Source organism: Dendrobates tinctorius, unplaced genomic scaffold (genome assembly GCF_039654945.1).
Source record: "Dendrobates tinctorius isolate UK_male_01 unplaced genomic scaffold, ASM3965494v1 ptg000020l, whole genome shotgun sequence".
In the NCBI taxonomy this organism is placed as follows: Eukaryota; Metazoa; Chordata; class Amphibia; order Anura; family Dendrobatidae; genus Dendrobates; species Dendrobates tinctorius.
This window is the reverse complement of record NW_027361688.1, coordinates 32,337,391-32,358,510: the sequence shown is the minus strand read 5'-3', so window position 1 is coordinate 32,358,510 and position 21,120 is coordinate 32,337,391.

Genomic DNA, 21,120 nt, shown 5'->3' with positions numbered 1-21,120 from the left:
CGCTCCCACTCTCCCTCCCCTGTGTATATGGCTCCGCTCCCATTCTCCCTCCCTTATGGCTCCGCTCGGCTCCCCCATCCTCCCCATCATACTTACCCTCACGTCGCTGAACTTCCTTCCCGTCGCTGCACATCCCTGCATCTCGCGGCGCTTCAGCTTCTTCCTGTGCGGAGCGGTCACGTGATACCGCTCATTAAGGTCCATGAATATGGACGCCACGCCTATGGGAGATGAGTGGCGTCCATATTCATGACCTTAAATGAGCGGTAGCACGTGACCGCTCAGCGCAGGATGAAGCCGCCGCGGGATGAAGCCGCCGCGGGATGCAGGGTGAGTATCAGCTGCTGCACCGCCCCCCGGCTCCTCTTGTGTCCGCGGACCGGCAAGGGCACTGCAACGGCCCGGTGCTGGGCCGCGGACCGGCGGTTGGGGACCCCTGCTCTAAAGAAAGCAGCACTATACAAAACTGACACTGCAAACGAGAGCAAGCTTCAGAGTATCGACCCAGTATCCTCCATATATACATGGCCCATCCTTTGTCACACTGGAGGGATGAGACCCATAGATGGGTGTCTGTCAATTTGGTAGACGGCACTAAATTATAATACATATAATGGGTGAGAGATACAGACAACCATCTGGATACTAACTAGCAGTCTGCCACGAATGGCACCCATTTCTTCTTATACCAGAAACAGACTGGATAGATTCAATGTATTTGCAGTTTCCATCTGCTATGTGGCCATTGCCCTTTGTTCACATAGGTCCCTGTTCAAACAAGGTGGCTCTTCTTCCTATACTATTATTTATTACTCCCATACCATCTTTTTTATATACTAGATATATCTGTAATTCTGCTTATTTTGCCTATATTTTACTATTGAGAAACCAGAGCAATCTTCAAATTATCTACAAGCTTATACAGCCTGTGCCGGAGTGTGAGCATTCCCCACTCCAATATGGCAGGTACATATAACTGAGTGCAGTAGACATGCACAGATTGAGGGCAGCTCCCTGATCTAATATGGCGCCACACAACTTGATGGAGAGAAGAGAGCTTGTGCAAATCAGTCAGTGCCGGGGTGTACACTGACAGCTTGGGGCCCCTGTGCAAAAAAAATGTTTGGGCCCCTCTATGTTTATGGCAACCAAGCTACAGATATTTGTAAATACTACTCGTCTTCCCCCTACGCTGCCTGGTGTTCGCTTCTACAGCCGCTGAAGTTGACTTCAGCATCCTCGCCATGGTGCATGATGTCGATGCCATGTGTCACCAGCCACGGGCACGCCGACGTCAGCTACCAGTCTCTGATAGGCCACTGGCATGTATTGCAGCTCAGGGAGCCAGCGGGTCCCCTGCACCACAAAACATTTCAGCAGAATGTGGCTCCAAGGACTTGCATCCAGCTGATATAGTCGTTGGTGTTGGCGTGCCCCCTCCACCTCTAGGCCCCTGGTGTAGTGAGTAGCTGGGATCACTGACATCACATTTGAGCCTAGAGCACATTCTATGTATATTACTACCGTCAGCAGTTATATGAGCAATCATTAATTATAACACTTGTGTTATCACATTATCTCTATCAAGCAATTAAGGTTTTAATATTATATGCACAATACCTGTGAACTGGCACAGGATGAAAATCAATTATTGTTATATGCTTAATGACTCATGAGGAGATTGATATTATTGCACTGTATACATATGCAGGGCCAGCGTCAGCTCTTGGGTAAGTGTCAGGGCCCTGAGCAGGCTGGGGGGCCCACTCACCATTGGGGACACCAGCACGCTATGGGGACCGGTGCCAGCACCCACAAGTTGGCCCCCCCGCTTGCTTAGGGCCCAAGTACTAGCAATACTTAACTCTCCCTGTTCTTCCGCTGCAGTGTCTTCCACATCTTCTCACTCTGGGATGTTTCAGGTCAGATGGTGCGATGATGTGACTAGTGTGCTCCCTCTTCTCTGAACAGTCACAGTGCAAAAAGCCGGACGACTGCAATGCTGAGGAGTCTGGAGCAGAGCAGCGGCCAGCGAGGAGAGGTGAGCATTTCATTTTTTTTACGCTTGGCGCAATATATTGGACTCATATATACTGGAGCATTGTATGGGGCCCACGATCCTGTATGGAGAGCTATGTGGAACCCATAATACTGGAGCCCAACACCGGAACTGCTGCAACCCACCAACCTACTGTCTCCTTCCCCACCATCCTGCAGCATGTAAGCCCGAAAGGGCAGGGTCCTCTCCCCTCTGTATCAGTCTGTCATTGTTAGTTTACTGTAAGTGATATCTGTAATTTGTATGTAACCCCTTCTCATGTACAGCACCATGGAATCAATGGTGCTATATAAATAAATAATAATACTGTATAGAGGACTAAACTGTCCGGTTTCTGAGCTAAATAGTTATTACTCATGTAATGTAAGAAGTAAGTGAAATCTTTGGCATTGTTCTATACCTATATTTCTCTGCCGTATCTGTGCATCATGTATCGTGGTATGTCTTAAAGGGACCCACTGAGACCATTTCCCCAGGGCCCATGAAAACCTGGAGCCGGCCCTGTACATATCAACTATTCTTTCCTGATGTATATTGATTGATCACTGATTATAGAGTGTAACCTATATGTACTGTGCTTATACTCTGTGAATGTTGATGGCTTGAGAAAGGTTCACAGTTTTGAAAAGTGGAAATGTCGCGCATATCTGGGTGAATAAAGACCACAGTTTATTTCACGATCTCATGCCTGGAGTGCTGCTATATTTTTATATTTTTTTGCCATGTATCTACATCAATCTATATTCATATGGCTACATTTCTATATGAAAAACAATAGCTGCATACATGTGTCCATATATATATATCAGTGTATAATACACAGACTTGATTATTCTGACACAAGCATCCTGGCTGAATGTGGCATGTAATACAGGTGTGTACTATATCTTGACCAAATGTGTAACTTTCCATGACCCTAACTGGATTCCCATGGAGTCCTGTAAATCTTTTTATTCGGCTTTACAGTACACTGCATTATATACTGATTCTGGGTTACACAATGATTTTGGCCATGGCACAGGTTGTGCAGCATAAAATCATTGTAAGCTGCTGCTACATGACATAGCAGCAGAAATAAAGTGATTAGGGTCACAATACATGCCCTGGGTACCACGACAAGCAGATTGAAAAAAAAAAAATCAGAACTTGTCCCACCACTGCAGGGGTCGCAATGTGACCCTCCTCACCTGTATCAGAGGCATGAAGAGAAGTTTGGCAGCTTGATCTATGTTGTAACTAAACATCATTTTGCTTCAGCATATGTTTATGGGATAACGTTCCTGCCGTGCACGTCGATGTCAGTTGCTATCTCCACGCTGCAACACACTTGGATGCACATACACCTGACGTGGGGGTCCCCCTCCAGTATGGACCCGGTTGCACCCTCTGTAATTGCAATCATTACACCCATGAGTAACAGAGGACATGTGACAGTGCTATCACCATTGTGGTGTGAGGTGTAGTGATCGGTGCTGAACTGCCACAGATGGAAGCACAGGATCACTACTCAGTCAGTTTCAGTGCTGGAATGAATGATAGTATCTGCCCCAGCACTAATCTTAAAAGCCAATGATTGTGTAGTGCGTGGGAAGAGGGCAGCGCTGGATGAGAGTTTAGGGAAAAAAAGCAGAGCAATTTGCCTAGTGTGGGGAGCAGCATGTAATCAAACTCCGTGCAGGCAATAAAGTGAAATTCATGGTGTCATAAATTCAATAGAGGTGAAACTAGCTTTATTAATACATTAGAATGTTATGGCTGCGGCTGGCAGTATATCTCGGGCTGCGGCTGGCAGTATATCTCGGGCTGCGGCTGGCAGTATATCTCGGGCTGCGGCTGGCAGTATATCTCGGGCTGCGGCTGGCAGTATATCTCGGGCTGCGGCTGGCAGTATATCTCGGGCTGCGGCTGGCAGTATATCTCGGGCTGCGGCTGGCAGTATATCTCGGGCTGCGGCTGGCAGTATATCTCGGGCTGCGGCTGGCAGTATATCTCGGGCTGCGGCTGGCAGTATATCTCGGGCTGCGGCTGGCAGTATATCTCGGGCTGCGGCTGGCAGTATATCTCGGGCTGCGGCTGGCAGTATATCTCGGGCTGCGGCTGGCAGTATATCTCGGGCTGCGGCTGGCAGTATATCTCGGGCTGCGGCTGGCAGTATATCTCGGGCTGCGGCTGGCAGTATATCTCGGGCTGCGGCTGGCAGTATATCTCGGGCTGCGGCTGGCAGTATATCTCGGGCTGCGGCTGGCAGTATATCTCGGGCTGCGGCTGGCAGTATATCTCGGGCTGCGGCTGGCAGTATATCTCGGGCTGCGGCTGGCAGTATATCTCGGGCTGCGGCTGGCAGTATATCTCGGGCTGCGGCTGGCAGTATATCTCGGGCTGCGGCTGGCAGTATATCTCGGGCTGCGGCTGGCAGTATATCTCGGGCTGCGGCTGGCAGTATATCTCGGGCTGCGGCTGGCAGTATATCTCGGGCTTCCTTTATAGAGTTGGGATATAACAAACAATTTTAAAGCGCATTCAAGCTACAAGATATTGATATGCTATCCTCAGGACCTACAGTATATCACAAATATCATAAATATTTTATCTTCAGTGTTGTAAATTTACGGAATCCTGTGAAGTCCATCCTATAGTACAAGGAAATACATCCATGCATAGATTAGGTAAGGGTTAACTAGAAGGTATGGTAACACTAGTAATTGATGGGAGCTGTTAAAATAGATGTTCCCACTTATTTATCCCCAATCCACAGTATAGGAAATAAGCTGCTGTTTGCTGGGGCTGCGTTCCCCGGACCCTCCAGCCCTGAGATGCCCCTGTAGGATGGAGCCGAGGTGGCGCATGCGCCCCACACACTGTACAATGATGAGAAAGACTCTTACCTGCGATTTACACCTTCAGCTGAAAAAGAAACAACAGTTTACAATTAGATTTATTGAAGTAGTTAATAACAGTTGCAGCGGACAACTTATTTTTGGGTCGTATTCACACGTCTTTGTTTTTCTCATCTGCACAAACCCAAACTAATTTTCATCAGTGCGCTGCTTCCAATTTTCATCTAGTTTTAGTCCATGTGTCCATTTTTTTACCATCAGTATCTCATCCTTTTCTATTGTATGCAAAAAGAAAACCAAAACCTGATGGAAGTTTCCCAAGTTTCTCCTAGTAGTCAGTCAGTGGGTGAGTGTGATCCACAATTCGCCCCACAGCTGACATGTTACCAGCTCCATAGAATATAAGGGCCAGTGAAAAATACTGGCAGCACCCCTGGTACATAGACACACATGTGACTGAGCCCTTCCTTTACAACGTGATTGTACAGAGACTTCCTTACACAATATCTGATCTAGCATCCAGGTTTCGGCTATACAGTCCCTACTGGAGTGCAGGGGCGTCACATCAATAGCGGGGGGCCACACGACCCGTGAGTCCTGGGGAGTGTTGGCTTTGTTTCCCCATCATCATAATTTTACCATCAGCTTCTTGTTCCACCATTCAGCCTGAGACTCGGCTCAGCAGGCGCGATAGGCAGGCAGCAATAGATCGCGCCTGCTGTAGAAAACCTCAGCCCCACACTGCACAGACCGGAGCAGGGCGCTGGGGGACACGGCCAGGCATAAATGCTATAAATGCATGTGAGAAGAATGTGATACTTACATGGGATGTCAATCACTGCAGGCTGTAAAAGTAAAACAGAGAAGTGTAAAAAGTCTATGAAATCTTTCATCTTCTTACATTGTCCTGTACATCACATACTCATAGGCTTCCATTACACCCATTACACTAGACAATGAATGTGACATTATCACACAAGATAGACTGCGCTAGTATTAATAAATCTATGAGCAGAGCACCAGTCCGTGCCCCATGCAGCATTCATACAGTCCATAAACAGCACGCCTGCTATGTGACCTGGCATCGGCTGACAACTATAAGCTATGTGGAATATATTTACACATTAGTTGTGTATTAGGAATCTCTGGAGCTGCGTCCATTCTGTACATATTTATTGGGTTTAAAAATGGGGGTAAACTGGCATCGCTGCGTTACTACATCTGCCGTAATGTAACAAAGAGTTGTGTGTGTTTCATGGCACTGCAGCCTTGCAGCGCTGGGGTTCAAATCCCACCAAGGACAATATCTGCAAGGAGTTTGTATGTTCTCCCCATACTGATAGGGAAAGTAGATTGTGTGCTCCATTGGGGACAGCGATGATAATGTATGCAAAGCACTGCACAATATGCTAGCGCTATATATAAGTAAACGTTATTATGCTACAAAGATTTAACTCTTTAAAAGAGTTGTCCACTACTTGGACAATTCCTTCTTGAACTAAATGTTTGGTCCCAATAAAATAATAAAGCTTAGACTCCCCTCCTATGCTGGTGCTGTTCCAGCAGTGTCAGCACTTGCGGTCCCCAGAGCTCTGGTGCCGTGTTGTGACACGTGGTGCTCGGCGCCCAATCAGCGCTGGCATCATTGTCCCCACCTTCGTACAGATTGAACATGAAGAGGAAGTCCGGGCTGCAGCTGATCTCAGTCTTCCTTCCAGCCCTGAGAACCCCTCTATACTTGATACCCAGCATTGCTGACAGCTGAGCATTGGGGCCCCAAGCTGTCAGTTTTGCCTGGCAGGTTATCAAAAATACAGGGGAAGCCACACATTGTTTTTTTAATTATTTATTTAGAGAGCATGAGTCATCACCTGCTCTCAATGTTATTAGCAGCAGCTGGCGTCGGTTGATGGGAGCAGATGTCTCATCAGCCGACACCAGTGACTGGAGGTAAACTTTGTACCGCCGATCTCAGCGGTGGGTTCACGCTGTCATTTGTAGTGGTAGTGCATGGCAGACACTGGATATTCGGGCTCCACATTCAAGTGAATGGGGTCCGGGTTTTTTAACAGTTCGGCCGAACCTGCTGGACCCAAACAACCAGGGGTCCACTCATCTCTACCCATGAAAGAAAAAAGTTTTTAAAAATGTAAAAAGATAAAAATTCAAATCAACCCCCTTTCCTCCAGTTAATATTAAAGAAAGGGAATAATAAAAGAAAAACACATATTTGGTATCAATCTGTTCAGAAAAGTCTGACCTATGAAAATATAAAATTAACTGACCTAATCTGTAGAAACTGTAAAGCATAAAAAAGAATCAAAATGCCAACGTTGCAGGTTTTTGGTTGCTACAACTCCACAAAAAAATACATAACAGCAATCACATAATCATAACTACCTCAAAATATTATTAATACATCAGGATACCATGCAAAAAAAGAAAGTGTATAAAGAACGGACATCAGACAACAGAAATTCATTATTACATACACGTATAGAGACAGCATTACTATCACTATTCTGAATTCCACGGCTTTTCTTATTTGGAACTTACATAGATCGGTCTCTCGTTTGTGCTCCACATTCTTCTCCTAGAACCAATCGCACAATCTTGAATAGGACAAATAGAGAAGTTTCCATATAAATAGCCTAATCTCAAATGCTAACTTTATCAACAGTAAATATTACTGTAACTAATTAACAAATATAAGGTTTTCTTTCTAAAAATGTATGGGACATGAGAACTGGGAAATAGGGGAAGCTTATCACAAGAAATCAGAAATTTGTATAGCTAGGAAATGGGGAATAATAAGGGCAGGGCAGGAGCATAAGACGCGCATACTCACTCTCATCCACAACTGCAACCCTCAAAGGAGTTCCAGTAGAGCGGCTGACAATAGCGCCGATCCTGTGATGTCACAACATTCTAGAATGTCTGCAGGAGACAATCAGATCCAGTATAATCCTGTATAATAAAGTATTGGAGGATTTATAGATATATGTAAATAATGTGATACAGCAAATTATAGAAAACAGCACCCCTGCGCCCCCCCACTCTGCACACACATGAACACATGTATAAAGAAGAGTATAGTCCAATTTTTTTCTTATATTGTTATTATACATATGCACATAAGTGTAGGGATACGGAATTTTATAACATGTTACTCTAAATTCATAGGCATTAATGTGGAGTTTGTCTTTTTCTCCAAGATTTTGGAGGTGTCTGTGGGGATTTTTGCCCCTTCAATCAGGATCGCATTTGTGACAGTAGACATTGATGCTGGATGGGTGGTCCTGGCTAGCAATCTCCATTCTTGTTCATCCCAAATGTGTTGGATGGGGTTGAAGTCAGGGCTCTGTCCGCCCTTAGCGGCTGCAGGTCCCTCACTGCTCCTTTGCATGGTGCTGCTCCTCTATCCTGGAAATATTCACTGCACACTCAATTCAGTTCAAGCAAAATGGATGATTTGTATTTATTTCCATAGGTATAAGTCATGTATTCATGTATTGATTCAATGAATCTTTCTCAAATATGTCACAGGGTATAACAGAGCCACGGTTATACAGGTGGTCCTGTAAGGACACTGTGCAGCGTCATATGTTATAGCACACCACATACTATTTGCACACACACAAGCCACATACTATATACACACACCATATACTATATACACACACCACATACTATATACACACATACAAGCCACATATAACATACGCACAACATACTATATACACACAACATACCATATATACACACACAAGCCACACATTATATACTCACACCATACTATTTACACACACCACATACTATATACACACAAGCCACATACTATACACACACATCATATACTATACACACACATCATACTATATACACACATACAAGCCACACATTATATACTATCACCATACTATACACACACCACATACTATTTGCACACACACAAGCCACATACTATACACACACATCATATACTATATACACACCACATACTATATACACACATACAAGCCACATATAACATACGCACAACGTACTATATACACACACAAGCCACACATTATATACTCACACCATACTATATATACACAAGCCACATACTATACACACACATCATATACTATACACACACATCATATACTATACACACCACATACTATATACACACATACAAGCCACATATAACATACGCACAGCGTACTATATACACACAACATACCATATATACACACACAAGCCACACATTATATATTCACACCATACTATATACACACACCACATACTATATACAAACAAGCCACATACTATACACACACCATATACTATATACACACATACAAGCCACATATAACATACACACAACATACCATATATACACACACAAGCCACACATTATATATTCACACCATACTATATACACACCATATACACACAAGCCACATACTATACACACACATCATATACTATACACACCACATACTATATACACACATACAAGCCACATATAACATACGCACAACGTACTATATACACACAACATACCATATATACACACACAAGCCACACATTATATACTAACACCATACTATATACACACACCACATACTATATACACACAAGCCACATACTATACACACACATCATATACTGTACAAACCACATACTATATACAAACAAGCCACATACTATACACACACCATATACTATATACACACCACATATTATACACACACCACATACTATATACACACATACAAGCCACATATAACACACAACATACTATATACACACAACATACCATATACACACACAAGCCACACATTATATACTCTCACCATACTATATACACACACCACATACTATATACACACAAGCCACATACTATACACACACCACATACTATATACACACACACAAGCCACACATTATATACTCACACCATACTATATACACACACCACATACTATATACACACAAGCCACATACTATACACACACCATATACTATATACACACCACATATTATACACACACCACATACAATATACACAAGCCACATTTTATATACACACACCACATATTACTGTATATACACACAAGCCACATACTATATACATGCCACATACCCACCTCATACTACACATACACAAGCCACATACTATGTATACACACCACATACTATATATACTCCACATACAATATATACACAAGCCACATCTAATATATAAAGCTCAAGTGTGTGTATGCATGTGTGTATGTCCAGGATTGGCATCCGCACCGTCGCAGCTACAGCCACAAAATTTGGCACAGTCACACGTCTGGACCCCGAGAGTGTCCTAGGCTATGTTGTGAGGTGAAATTTCAGCCCCACGCGTTCCAATTCACCAAACAATTTTGCCCCTATCTACATAATGGGGGAAAAAGTGTGTGTGTGTGTATTAAGCCCCGCCCCTCATTATGATGTCATAATGGTTGAGTATGAGATGGAGGATGTGTGATGGGTATATGGGCACTGAACTATGGGATGGAGGATATGTATGACGGGTATATGGGCAAGGGACTATGGGATGGAGGATGTGTGATTGGTATATGGGCACTGGACTATGGGATGGAGGATATGTATGACGGGTATATGGGCAAGGGACTATGGGATGGAGGATGTGTGATTGGTATATGGGCACTGGACTATGGGATGGAGGATATGTATGACGGGTATATGGGCACGGGACTATGGGATGGCGGATATGTATGATGGGTATATGGGCACGGGACTATGGGATGGAGGATATGTATGATGGGTATATGGGCATGGGACTATGATATGAAGGATGTGTGATGGGTTTATGGGTACTCGACTATGGGATGGTGAATATGTATGATGGGCATGGGACTATGGGATGGAGGTTGTGTGATGGGTATATGGGCATGGGACTATGGGATGGAGGATGTGTGATGGGTATATGGGCACTCGACTGTGGGATGGAGGATATGTATGATGGGTATATGGGCACGGGCCTATGGGATCGTGGATATGTATGATGGGTGTATGGGCACAGGACTATGGGATGGAGGATAATTATAATTTGCTATAACTAACCACAGTTAGTTACTATGCCCGGGCAGCGCCGGGCTCTTCAGCTAGTATTATATAAAAGAAAAAAGGGGTTCGGTACCATTTTAGCCAGTTGAAAAATAATGCATAGCATATTATATACACACACACACACACCATACTATATACACACCTCATACTATAAACCAGGAGCATTGCTAGAGTCCTATAAGATCAGGGGCCCAAGCCCCAAAGTGCATATTTCCCCATATAACTCCCCTAAGCCATTTAAAATATCATCTATACATACATAATTACAGTATACCAATGTTGCTAACCAAAAATACACAATGCAAAGACCAATATTATCAACATGCTACTTTAAAATATGGCTACACAATGTCCACTACCATCACCACTACACAGCAAATACATATTATAATAAGCAATATTATTATAAGAAAGCTGACTACACAGACACAAATGGAACCAAGATTAAGCTGGCTGGCTTAGTGATAGAAAACAAAGAGTGGTTATTAATGGGGCATACTCAGATTGGGCCAGGGTTACTAGTGGGGTACCACAGGGTTCTGTATTGGGCCCCCTACTATTTAATATATTTATTAATGATCTAGTGGATGGCTTACACAGTAAAATATCAGTATTTGCAGATGATACAAAACTATGTAAGGTAGTTAACACAAAGGAGGACAGTTTGCAACTACAGACAGATTTGAGTAAATTGGAGAATTGAGCTGAAAAATGGCAAATGAGGTTTAACACAGATAAGTGTAAGGTTATGCACATGGGAAGGAGAAACAGATGCTATAATTACTTACTAAATGGAAAACTGCTGGGGAAATAAGACATGGAAAAAGACTTAGGCATCTTAGTCAATAAGAAGCTAAATTGGAGTGCCCAGTGTCAGGCAGCTGCCAGCAAAGCAAATAGGGTCATGGGATGCATTAGAAGAGGTCTGGGGACACGAGATGAAAACATAATTCTCCCTCTGTACAAATCACTCGTCAGACCACACTTGGAGTATTGTGTGCTATTTTGGACGTCGGTGCTCAAGAAAGACATTACTGAACTAGAAAGTGTTCAAAGGCGGGCTACTAAAATGATAAATGGAGTTGGTTCACTACAATACCCAGAAAGGTTATCAAAATTAGGTCTATTTACTCTAGAAAAGAGAAGACTTAGGGAAGACCTAATATATATGTACAAGTATATCAGAGGGCAATACAGAGATCTCTCCAATGAACTGTTTGTACTAAGGACTGTGACAAGAACAAGGGGGCATTCTCTTCGTTTGGAGGAAAGACAATTTCTGCACCAGCATAGAAGAGGGTTCTTCACGGTAAGAGCAGTGAGGCTCTGGAATTCTCTTCCTGAGGAAGTGGTGATGGCCAACTCACTGAATGAATTTAAGAAAGGAATGGATGCTTTTCTTGTGAGTAACAGTATACAAGGTTATGAATAACATAATATTATAGGTAGATGATTGACCCAGCTTAGGGGAAGGAATTTTTTCCCTATGGAGAAAATTGGCTTCTACTCTGTGGGTTTTTTGCCTTCCCCAGGATCAACAATGCAGAACAGCTGCACTAAAAATAGGCTGAACTAGATGGACATAAGTTCTTCCTTCAGCCTTCAAAACTATGTTACTATGTTATTACTACGTAGATAAGGGAACTGAGATATTGGAGCAAAACCGATCTTACTACAAAGATAAGGGAGCAGAACCAAGCTTAATACAGAGCTATAGGAGCAGAACCGAGACTACTACAGAGCTATGGGAGCAGAATCAAGCTTACTAGAGAGATATGGGAGTGGGTCGCCCTCCCAGGGCCGTGGGGTACTCGGTACTGGGCCGGTGTCAGTGGGACGTGTCACAGCAGTGGTGACCCAGACCGTGGCCCTGGTTGCCCAAGTAATAGGAAGATGTGAATAGTGAAATGTAGTTAGATGAATAGTTCGTGACGCCACCTGTGGTGTTCGGCAAGGGAGGTGTTAAGCCGACACTGCATGCAGATCCTCCAGGACAGATGGCGTGGTGCAGCAATGATGGTATAGCCCTCCACAGGCAGGGCTGTTGTCCCAGGGCGGTGTAGATGTGGAGACACTTAGGTGATGTATTGTCTGGCGCAGGGGATGTAGCAGTGTCAGGCAGACGGACACAGGAAGGAATGGAGGACACCAGGGCATGTAGTTCCAAAGCTTTACTCACAGTCTGTAGTGCCCGCTTCTGTGCCGTGTCCTTCGGGTCAGGGACTCGGTCAACCTCCAGGCAAGATGGAAAGCTCCCTTCTACACTCCGCCAACTTATGTGCCTTTCCTGAAGGTCTCCTCTAAAGCGCCTTTAAGTGTGAAGATCTCCAGTACCGTGTTACACTGGAGTTCCTCCTGATAGATGTTCCCAAGAACTCTACTTGCACGGCAGAAAGCTGTAGCCTGCTTCGTGGACTCTCTACTCCTAAGTCCCGGCTCTCTATCTGTATTGCTATTGTGCCCTTTGGTCGCCCTCGCACACCAAGGGCAGCGCGGTACTCGGTACCGGGCCGGTGTCAAGGTGGGAATGTGTCACATCAGCGGTGACCCGGTCCGTGGCCCTGGGCGCCCAATATCAAAGGCGGTAATGTTAATGGTGTTAAAGTTTATTAGAATAGTCCGTGACGCCACCCGTGGTGTTTGGCAAGTAAGATGTTGAGCCAACGCTGCATGCAGATCCGCTGGGACTGATGGTGTGGTGCAGCAAAGATGGTGTAGCTCCCCACAGGTGGAGCTGTAGTCCCAGGGCAGTGTAGGTGCAATGGATGAGGAGAGGCGCAGAATGGTATGGAGGCTGGTACCCAGGTGTAGTGGTGCGGGAATAACTGGAGGACACCCGAGTATGTGGTTCCAAAGCTTTACTCACTGTTTGCAGTTCACTCCACTGCCTGCCTCCGTACTGTGTTCTCCAGGTCAGGGCTCCAGCCAACCTCCAGGCAGGATAGGATTCTCCCTTCCACACTCCGCCAACACATACCTTACTGAATGACTCCTCCAATGCGCCTTTAGGTGCGAAGCACTCCAGTACTTAGTTACCCTGGAATGCCTCTCTCTAGGTGTTCCTAGTCTTTGCTTGTATGACAGACAGCTGTAGCCTGCTTCGGGGACTCCTCACTGCGTCCCGGCTCTCTATTCAGTTGCTGTTGTGTCCTGTTGTGAGTTCATTTTCCCCTTCGTCACTGAGGTCTGGTGAACTCCCTATTCTGGTAAAGGAAGGTAATGAGTCTGATTATCAGGCACCTGAGCCTGATGATGATGACTGGCTGAGTGGAGTCACGTACTGGATATAAGGCTGCCGACGCCCTTCTGCCCTGCGGGTGATTTCTCTGTGGACTTCTAGGAGACCAGTCTGATTCCTGCTCCTCTAAAGCTAAGTTTTCTGCTTTGCCTGTTAGCATTTGTGTTTGTTTTTGTTTGCCTTGCTTTTCTGGATTCTGCCATTCCCTGCTGGGGTGAGCTGAATCTCCTTTTGCCGGTTGCTCTGTCTTCAGAATATTCCTGAGTACTGACATAGCTTTTTGAAGCCTAGCGTCTTCAGGGCCTTTTTCACTGTCAGTTTGTTGGCTCTTATTTTCATAGGGTTTTTCACGGATTGCAGACAGCAGCCTTCCTGTCCTTTCCTATCTAGTTAGCTTGGGCCCCGTCTTTGCTCAGTCTATCTTTCTGTCTGTGTTAGGCTATGTGCCCACGCTAGCATTTTTAAACGCTCAGGAAAAGGATCCCCTTCCCAGAAATCGCGTGTCTTTTTCCACGCGTTTTTTGACGCGATTTTGACGCGTTTTTGACGCGTTTTTTTGACACGCAATTTCTGGGATCATGGGGGATGGCTAAAAACACTCAGCAATGCGGAAATTAATGAGCATGCTGCGTTTTTAGCCGCTAAGCGATTCCTGAGCGGTTAAAAACGCATGCATTGGCACAAAAAGCCAAAAACGCATGCTAATTAATTTGATGCATCTTTTAAGCGTTTCTGCAGCGTCTGAGCCGGCTCAAACGCTGCAGAAACGCTTAAAAAAACGCATCGTGTGCACACAGCCTTAGTGTTCTTTCTTCTTGCTTCACCGTCATTATATGTTGGGGGCTGCCTTATGCTTTGGGGTCTGCTGTGGGGCAGTTTAGATTTCCCTTTCTGTCTTTAGGCTTTATAGTCCTCCGGCTGTGATCGTGGGGTCTAGGGCATCGTAGGAACCCCCCACGGCTACTGCTAGTTGTGTTGATAGGTTCAGGGATCTGCAATCCGATAGCTGCCAACTTCTCTGGTTTTCTGGACTTAGCTAGCATTTCCATTTTTGCCTCCTACGGTGACTCATTCATAACAGTGTCCCAAGTCTATGATGGAAGCAAGGTGTTAGCGGATCACTACTCCTCCGGTGTCTGTTGCCGGACATAAAGATCCAATCAACCTCGGGGACCGGGCCCCGGCCTTTGCGCTCTCTGGACTGGAAGGGTTCTCTATCTTCAACCAGCTTCCCACTGTCCTTCTATTCTCCTTCGTTCCGATCTGTTCTATCTGTCTTATGGAAGGTTAGGTTATCAATCTCTTTCTCTGTTTTTCTCGTGCCAGCAGCCCAGATCACTGGGACCTGCTGCAGCACGTCCTTCAGACACCCATCTTCTCTCTTCTCTCTCCAACTAACCAACCAACTCCTCCCTAACTCTCACTCTTCCCACTCTTTTATATCATCTCACTCCACCCGCCTCCCAACACATCTCGTGTTATGAAGCAGGGTTCCACGAGGGGTGCTCTGCTAACCCCCAGCCTGAAGCTGTTAGGTGGCCCCATTGAACTATCCTGTGTGTGGAATGCAGGTGTGGAGGTCAGGAGTTCCCACCTTACCTGGATGGTGGGGCACTACACCTTAGGAGAAGGTGCAGTACCTCTGTGGCGACTGAAGCCTCAGGGGCGCCACATACCCCCCGTTAAACACAGCACGTCCGCGGGTTGTAAGACAACAAAAGGTACAATACAGGAACACACAAAAATTTTTAAATGCTATTCAACAATACTTATCTAATCTTCCTAATGTAGGAGGCACATTTCTTAAACATTACAAACAGCTTAACTTCCTATCTTAGTATCAAAAATGTACTTAAGTGCAATTCATAGTTCAAAGTGCAATTATTCTTTCTCTCTCTTTCTACTGGATGCAAGACACTGACTATCTGTACTTGGCCTGTCACCTGTCACTTTCAATTCTTCAGTCTTTATTCAATTCTCACATTCTATCTCAAAACTTTTCTAATTCCCTGTATCAAATATTCTATAAAAGACATTTACTTTCCACAAGACACAACATTATCAAATAGGTTATCATAAAACAATCAAAGATTCTTGCAAAGTGTGATGTGAGACTTAGGTAGATCTCCTGGAGTGGACCCGCTGGACGATGGCAACGAATCTCCCACGGGCGAGCTGGCCAGGTGGACCACCCCCTATACAGGGAGTGTTTGGGGCAGGCCCGCGGGTAACTATCACCACGGCAGCTGGTACCCAGAGAGAATACAGGAGAGCTGGCAAGGGGCCAGAGATGCTGGCGGAGGACTTCCCCAGAAACAAGAATACGGATGGCGGACAGGTCAGGAACACAGGCGATACGGAGGGAAGCAGGCACGAACTGGAGAACTCAGCCAGGGGACCAGGACAGACCGGAGCACGAGCTCAGACTTCCAGATCCTAGGAGAGAGGACAGTGGAGAAGACGGGTAAGCTACAGGCAGGCAGGCAACGGGGGTGCACACAGAGACAAGGGCCAGAATCACCACCAGCAGGAAGAGGCCGCCTGATATAGGGAGTCATGGCAGGGACTTCCGGGTCATGACCCCTCCCAGCGCAAGGTGAGGAGAGCGCGCGGCCTCAGGAGGGGTAGAGAGCACGCGTGCTCCTGACCACAGTGTGCGCGCACGCCCGCCGGGGAACAGGAAGCTGAACCGGGGCGCGCGCCCGACGGGACACAGGAGACCAGGCAGGAGCGAGTGCCGGGAACAAGAGACGGGGAAAGGAGGAGCGCGGAGAAGGCCAAGGCAGCCGGGACCGCGGTGTGGAGGCCGCCAGAGAGTGGGCAGACTGCCGGCAGAAGAGAAGGTATCGGCGGGGGCTGCGGCGGCAGCAGCGTGACAGTACCCCCCCTCCCTACGCGCCCCCCTCCGCAGAGTGGAAAAAACTTAGCCAAAATTCGAGGAGCCCGAATATTCTCCCGAGGCTCCCAGGACCTCTCCTCAGGACCAAAGCCCTTCCAATCGACCAGAAAAAAGGTCCTCCCCCTTCGCTTCTTCATGGTCAAAATGTCTTTAACCTCAAACTCATTGTCAGCGGAGACAGGCGGCGGCGACTGAGTGGCAGAGGTTTGGAAGCGATTGAGGATGACCAGTTTTAGAAGGGAGACATGAAAAGCACTGGGGATGCGGAGTGAGGCGGGAAGTCGCAGTTTGTAGGAGACGTCGTTAATACGAGCCAATACCTCAAAGGGTCCAATATAGCGGGGACCCAGTTTATGTGAAGGGTTCTTGAGACGAATGAACTTGGAGGACAGCCAAACTTTATCACCAGGGTGATATGGCAGGGAATCCAGGCGCCTTTTGTCTGCGTGTCTCTTTACCTTGTCGCGTGCTAACTCGAGAGCGGCCTTTGTCTCCTGCCAGATCCTGGAGAAATCCCCGGACAGATCAGCCGCCAGTACACCCGAGGCAGAGGGAACCGGTAGAGGTACACCCGGATGCTGCCCGTAGACAACAAAAAAAGGAGATTTGCCAGAAGACTCGCTGACGTGGTTATTATAGGCGAACTCTTCCCACGGGAGTAAGTCTGACCAGTCGTCCTGGTGGGCATTAGAAAAGTGCCGGAGATAGTTCACCAAATTCTGGTTAGTCGGCTCCGCTTGACCATTGGACTGTGGATGGTAAGATGAGGAGAAGTCAAGTGTGACATCCATCGACTTGCATAGGGCTCTCCAAAATCGAGAGGTAAATTGGACTCCTCTGTCAAAAACAATATGTTGGGGTAGTCCATGGAGACGGAAGATGTGGTGAACGAAAACTTTTGCCAAGTCTCGTGCTGAAGGTAACCCGGGGAGAGAGATGAAATGTGCCATCTTAGAGAATCTGTCTACCACCACAAGGACGACGGTACAATCTGCAGACCTGGGTAGATCGGTAATGAAATCCATGGCAATGTGTTGCCAAGGGGACAATGGAACTGGAAGCGGATGCAGAAGACCGGAAGGCAACTGCCTAGGCACCATGGTTTTAGCACAGGACGGACAGGAAGCGACAAAATCTCGGACATCCAGGGGAAGAGTTGGCCACCAGTAGTTGCGGGAGACAAGGACAAGTGTTTTTTTAAGGCCGACATGAACAGCAAGTTTGGAAGCATGCCCCCAGTGTAGGATCGGTCTTCGGTCCTTCTCTGCCACGAAAGTCTTACCACGTGGCGGCGAGACGAGAGGTGCCACCGTGATGAGCCTGGAGGGATCGAGATATGTGTGGGTTCCTCCTCCAAATCTGCAGAAAGGAAGGACCTGGACAAAGCGTCAGCCTTGAGGTTCTTGTTGCCTGGACGAAAGTGCAGATCAAAATCGAATCGGCCAAAGAACAGAGACCACCTGGCCTGCCGAGGATTGAGTCTGTGCCGATTGAAGGTAAGCCAGATTTTTATGGTCCGTGTAGATTGTAAACGGATGTAGGGCTCCCTCTAATAAGTACCTCCATTCCTCCAGAGCTAATTTGATGGCAAGCAGTTCCCGGTCTCCGATGGAATAGTTTCGCTCCGAAGTGGAGAAGGACTTGGAAAAGAAACCGCACGTAACAAGTCTACCAGAGGGAGATTTTTGAGACAGAACTGCTCCGGCCCCAGTTGCGGAAGCATCCACCTCGAGGATGAAAGGTTTATTGGCTTCTGGGCGATGGAGCACGGGTGCCGTGGCGAATGCGTGTTTCAGAGACAAGAAGGCGTTCTCGGCTTCAGGGGACCAGGCGTGCGGATTAGCTCCCTTACGGATCAAAGAGGAGATAGGACCAGTCAAAGAGGAAAAATGAGGAATGAACTGCCGGTAGTAATTTGCGAAGCCAAGAAATCGCTGAATGGCTTTTACCCCATGGGGACGCGGCCAGTTAAGCACGGCAGATACTTTCTCCGGGTCCATGCATAAGCCTGAGTCGGAGATGACGTATCCTAGGAATGGAAGGGTGGACTGTTCAAAGGCGCATTTCTCCAGCTTAGCATATAGGCGATTCTCCCTTAGGCGTAACAGTACTCGACGGACATCTCTCCTGTGGGCGGGCAGATCGGGAGAGAAGACGAGGATATCGTCCAGATATACGACCACACAGGAGTACAGAAGGTCTCGGAAAATGTCATTTACAAATTCCTGAAAAACTGCGGGGGCGTTGCACAAACCGAATGGCATGACGAGATACTCGTAGTGCCCATCCTTTGTGTTAAAAGCAGTATTCCATTCATCTCCAGAGCGAATACGGATGAGATTGTAGGCTCCACGGAGATCCAGTTTGGTAAAGATTCGCGCCCCTCGCAGCCGGTCGAATAACTCGGGGATGAGAGGTAGGGGGTTATTTGTTCTTGATAGTGATTTCATTAAGACCCCGATAGTCGATACACGGGCAAAGGGACCCATCCTTCTTCTTGACAAAAAAGAAACCTGCTCCGGCAGGTGAAGATGACTTCCGGATAAAGCCCCTGGCCAAATTCTCCTGAACGTACTCAGTCATGGCTTGGGATTCGAGCGGACTCAAAGGATAGATTCGCCCCTGGGGCGGAGTTGAACCTGGAACAAACTCGATCGGGCAATCATATGGCCAGTGCGGTGGAAGAGTCTCTGCCTCCTTTTTGTCAAAGACGTCAGCAAAGGCCCAGTAGGCCGGGGGCAGATCCGCTGGACCCAAGGCAGGTAGCGAAGTCATGAGAGGTTGTACCGGAAGAAGACATTTAGTCTGGCAGAAACGACCCCAACGAAGAATGTCTCCAGAGTGCCAATCCAAGACGGGTTTGTGTATCCTCAACCATGGAAGACCCAGAAGCAAGGTGTGGGACAGTGACGGCAGCACGAAGAAGGCTATCTTCTCACGGTGCAGGACCCCGATCTGTAACTCCACCTCTTCGGTGACCAAAGTGACGGTCTCGCGCAGGGGAACACGGTCGACTGAAGCTAACTGCTGGGGAACCTCCAAGGACCTGACAGGTATCTGCAATCTTTTTACCGCCTCGAGTTGGATGAAGTTCCCTGCAGCCCCTGAGTCAATATAGGCCACCTCAGAAAAACGTTTGGATCCCAGGACAAACAAAACAGAGAGGGTCAAGGGTAGAGAGGTATCACAGACACCTAGGGAGGCCTCTCTTACCTGTCCTAGGCTGAGGCGTTTCCCGGCCTCACTGGACAGGAACGCAGAAGATGGGAGGCGCTGCAACAATAGAGACAAAGACCATGTGTAAGTCTCTCCTGGCGACGCAGCTCCGCTGGTCTGAGTCAGTCCACTTGCATGGGCTCCAAAGCTGACGCCACGGTGGTAGGTCGTGGGCGAGGAGGACTGCGTGGAGAAGGGGAAAAACGAGAAGGCCTTCTCTCCCTGGCGGCTTCGCGGGAGCGCTCCTGGAAACGCAGATCAATTCGCGTTGCCAGAGAGATGAGGTCCTCGAAAGACGTGGGTGTGTCTCTCCCAGCCAACTCGTCTTTGATTCGAGCCGACAAGCCGCGCCAAAAAGCCCCCACTAGGGCCTCGTTGTTCCATCCAAGCTCGGAGGACACTACGGAACTGGATGGCATACTGCCCCACAGAGAGAGCACCCTGGCGGAGGTTAAATAAGGACTCGGTGGCCGAGACCAGGCGACCGGGCTCATCGAAGACTCTACGAAAGGTCTCTAAGAAGGTCGCAAGCTGGGAGACTAACGGGTCGTCACGTTCCCACAAGGGATTTACCCAAGCCAGCGTCTCACCCTCCAAATGGGATACCACAAAGGCCACCTTGGCCCGGTCGGTAGGATACTGCAGGGGCGTCAACTCAAAATGCAGCTGGCATTGGCTAATGAACTGCCGCCTGAACAGGGGCAGCAGCAGCGGTCTGGAGAGCTATTAGGAGTTTATCCACCGAGGCCATGTAATTCAG